This window comes from Lathyrus oleraceus, chromosome 7 (assembly GCF_024323335.1).
Source record: "Lathyrus oleraceus cultivar Zhongwan6 chromosome 7, CAAS_Psat_ZW6_1.0, whole genome shotgun sequence".
Classification (NCBI taxonomy): domain Eukaryota; kingdom Viridiplantae; phylum Streptophyta; class Magnoliopsida; order Fabales; family Fabaceae; genus Lathyrus; species Lathyrus oleraceus.
Window position 1 is genome coordinate 212,488,540 of NC_066585.1, and position 4,712 is coordinate 212,493,251.

The 4,712-nt window shown below is 34.8% G+C and overlaps 1 non-coding gene across 1 annotated transcript; it reads right to left on the reverse strand.

The window, feature by feature from the left end:
- Nucleotides 1-4,187: 4,187 nt before the first annotated feature.
- On the reverse strand, nucleotides 4,188-4,259 carry TRNAT-UGU (transfer RNA threonine (anticodon UGU)). Its single transcript has one exon. It is a non-coding gene; the product is annotated as a tRNA-Thr (tRNA).
- Between the last annotated feature and the right edge of the window lie 453 nt (nucleotides 4,260-4,712).

Genomic DNA, 4,712 nt, shown 5'->3' on the forward strand with positions numbered 1-4,712 from the left:
AAAATATAGTAAACGGGAAACGACACCTCGAGTATCGTATTGCAGGGATTCTTGTATTATTCTTAACCTAATGAAATCGATTTAAGGGGGGTTTATATTTTAGTGGTCGATTTAGAAAATAAAGCAAAAAAAGTGATTAAAATAAGCGATTATAAAATAAGTCAATCTACTGTTTTCGGTTTCCGGCTAATCATTGGTTTTTACCTACCAATTCCCTAAGCGGCTTCGATCTCTATTCGATTCAAATTCGATTGACAAGCGCAATAAATATATGACAGATTTATATTCCTATATTCCGAATTAAGCAAACGGATAAATACAATCGTGAATTAAACAAACACGATTTACAAACGCAATTTAACGACAAAGCGACGAAAACGGCGATTAATAGTTAGGAATGCAATCATACGAATTTAATCAAAACAATTCCATAAAATATAGATTAAGAAAAATGAAATTTTATAGAATAGAATTGAAAGAGAACGAAATTAAATTGATAGAATAAAAACCTCAAAGCCTTGGAAATTCGGTTACAGCAGATTGACTCTAGGAGATTAGTTCTTCTTCATGATCGCACAAAAGCCAAAAAGTTATTGTGAATAATGTGTAATTGTTATAGTATCGCGGCTGCCCTTTTAAACAGAATAAGGGTTTCACTTATAATTCAAACTGGGCCGGAAAACCTAAATTCGGCCCAACAAATGACCCAAAAGAAAATAATTCCTAAAGTACGAAACTTCAACGAATTATTTGAGACGTTTTCACTCCGAATCAGCTTTTGGCTTGAACATAAAAGTTGTAGCTCTTTCTCTTAGCTCTCTAACAACTGGTAGCACGCCTCGACTCGTTACTCCTAGCTCCAGTTATGAATTTATTCGTGCAGACTATTAATGCTGAAAATAAACTGCGAAAAACAAATAAGTGTAAAAATAAGATAAATAATAAAAACACATTAAAAGGGAAAAATAACCAAACTAAAACATGGAAATGCATAAGTATAAATATAGAAGAATGTGCATCAAAATGCACTGATCAGCGTCCTTCAACTAGATGAAATCGTCGGTGTTGTGGTGTTGGTTATTATGGAAGCGTTAGTAATTTGTTTTATCAGTCTGAGATGTCTCTTTGATGGGGTAAGAAGGTAGGACCCCTCCTTTTTTTGCGTAGTCTTGATAAATTTTCTCTCGGGAGACCTCCAAGGGTGTGTACATGTCGTACTTCCCCAACATACCTCGGTCAGAGTCATCTTGACACTGGTGGGACTCCTTCCCGACCGAGCAACTGGAGTGGGACTCACTAGAGGTGGGGTTTTCTAAATGTGTGGTCAGTTTCTCTCTATGAGCATGTAAGAATCAACCATGGTTAAAATTTCTCGAACATATTCCCTAACTTCTGCCTGAATAGGTGGTCTTTCAAAAGGAAATTCTCAAAGATCCAACATTGAATACATTCTTGGGCACCTTCCACGTCGAACGATAACTGTGCTAATTAGTATATGTAAGACCATAAGATCTCTTTATTTCCCTGGATGACCCTGCTCAGGGCGGCTTCTGTTACAAGATGTCTCTTTTAGGCTGTGAAATGCGTAGAAAACCTCTTGCATAAGTCCTCCCAAGAATCAATGCTTTTGTCAAGAAGACCATTGAACCGCAATCTGGCCGGCCCGATCAAGGTTAACGCAAACATTTTTCACTTAGAGGTATCATCGATACTAAGGTAACTCAGTCAGTAATTTACGAGTTGCACATGCTCGTCAGGATCTCGTTTTTTCTCGTACTCGCCCAACTTGGGTGGATTCTTCATGGACTTAGGGATCTTACTCTCCATGATTCTTATAGACATTGGGTATTTCGATTGCACTTTTCCCATGCGAGTTTCTTCTTGAGTCGGGGAAAGAGCGTGACTTCCCCGGTCTCCCCCTGAGCTCTAAGGAGAATTTTGAGGCTTCCTTCTCCTAAGTTGATCGTTCGAATGAGGGGGCCCGTATCTCTTTATCCTGGCTCGTTCCAAGACAACAACTCGAGTATTTCCTAAAGCAACCTCTTGGATAGTATTTCTGCGGGAGGGTGTATTGTGAAGGCTTTATTCTATACATTGAAGCCTCTCTTTAAGCATGTGTGAGTTTTATTATCAAACAATGTTTAACTTGTTATTCAGTAGTTTGTTATCACCTTGCAAGTCAAGGTTTTCTTGCAAAGTATGAAGGTCAACCAAGGCTTTTGATTGTATGAATGAATAAGGAACAAGATTTTCCGTCAACGTCACTTGAATAGATTTGGACAACTACGGAGCTTGAACCAGATCTGGATGTAGTGAATCAACTCTTCCAGGACCTCCAACGTCTTGTGGAGGAGGGAAAGGCACTTGATTCCTAACTACTAGAGCAGTAGAAGCGACTTTGTGTTCATCAACGGTGGATTGAGTGACCTTTAATCCATCCATCACTAGAAATTGAGAGAATTAAAGGTCAAAAAATTTGAGGAAACAAAATCGAAATTTTACTTGATTGAGTCAAGATGCGATGGATCTTCGCACTTTATTCCGAATGTTTTCTCTTTGTTGATCAAAGGAGATTAAAATCGATGGAGTTGAAGAGAGAATGTAAATTTGTGGAGATCGTAGGAATCAGAAGTCGATTCCCATAGACGACACCATTGTTCTATTCTTGAACCAGAAATAAGTGTAGGAATGGAGGCGATGGTGGATCGTAGCCTCTGATGCGGTGGAGGGAGGGGACCTGTAAGGTTTGCACTTCAACGATCAATTTAGTATATGAGAAAAAAGAGTGAAATAAAACTGGATTTGAAAATTGTTACCTCAATATGGCGCATTCTCTCTCTATAGAGAAAGGTAAATAATGAACTCGCTATTTGTTAGGAGTGAAATACGAAGAATCGTTGGATGCACTTGCAGTTGAGAATCTTCGCTATTTGTTACCTCAATGCGTGCCGAGAAGATTTTGGAAGAAGTGGGGACCCCTTTCAGGTAGTCGGTCAGAATTGACATGGTCGGCCCATAACACATACGTTGTAGTCTAATGTACTATTGTAGAGTAATTCTATACAATCTTAACACGATAAATTTATGTGCACTACTTCTACCATTGTACCTTGTATAGTGTATAGCTTTGCTACATGTATCTCAAATTTGGACTTAATATGTTTATAGGGAAATCGCTATATTTTTTCCATAAAATATACACTTCTTATCGGATAAAACTCATAGAGGATAGCAATCTGGTCTTCTTAATAGAGGATTAAAGTGTTGATTTTGTAGCATTGAGATAACCAAAAAAATATGATGACTTTCTTATGAAGTGTTTTAACATATAATAACCAAGTAAGCACTAACCAGAGGATAACATAACAATGTCTTTAGAAACGCAACCAGAGGTATTCACGTATTTACTTGATGATTAATGTGCTAGATGATATATTGTCATATGCATCTTGAGTCCAAATGATCACTAACACAAATAGATTTTGCACTTTCTTTCTAAAGTACATGTTACTTAGAATATCTTCAGTATCTTTTTACACCCGTAACAAGCATAATGAGATTGTTCTATTACATCTTGTTATCATTAAAATCAAAATTATAAATCATTTATATTTCAAACAACTTCAATTCATCCCAAGATATTTGAGGAAATCGAAACCTGCATTGTTGAACCCAACAACAAAGTAACTAGTTTGTTTTTTCAAAGATTTTGTTTAGGTTTAATTGATGATTTTAACTTATGTTGATGTATCATTATTGTTGAATTTGTTTTGATTTATTTTGTTAGTTGTGTTCAATATTTTTGTTTATTTTTTAGAGAAAATAAATTGAATAGGTTGAATTTATCTATATTCTTTTAATGGATGAATTACATTAAACTCATTAACTAATTTTTCATATAATAGACAAATTGAATGACACCTCTACCCAAAATGTGTGAGTAAAAACTACACATTTATTAAAGATGCCATGAGGAGAAATTACTAAATACAAATTAAAACTTCACAAACACTAAAGTTTCTTATATCATGTAAAATTGAGTAAATTCATAAAATCCATCTTAATTACCATTGAATGAGATATAGAGAATAACTTCAATCCACATGCAAAAAGCATGACTAGTTTATATCCGATCAAACATGATGAATCTTAGGTTCAATGAAAGACAAAAATGGAAAACAATGCAATGCCCTCACGCAGGATCGAACTGCGGACCTCCAGTTTACAAGACTGGCGCTCTACCACTGAGCTATAAGGGCTGTTGATGTTAAATGTTTGATGTTTTTCATCTTAATGATTAATTTAAATACTGATCTACTCATTTACACTTCGTATGAGGTAAATTTCAAAATGTTTTACTATTTCGAACGTAGGACTTGATAAATTTTCTTGTCACTTTTATAAGATTTTATTTGAATTTTCAATTTTATTTTCATGGTCTTTGGATTGTCATTGGAATTAGGATTTAATTTGTCACCTCCCAATTATATTTATTGAGTGAATTTATTTTATTATTCTTGACACGACTTTAAAAATATATTATTAAATTCATTAAAAATTTGTGTAAATGTTGAAATCTCCGCGGCGATATGGGAAATCACAAGAAGTATATCGAAATTTTTTAAAAAGTGAGTTTTTTTTTTTTCGTTTTTCATATGTTTTTACAGGTAATGTTGGAATTTTTGATTTAAAAAAATACAAATTTTATGAGT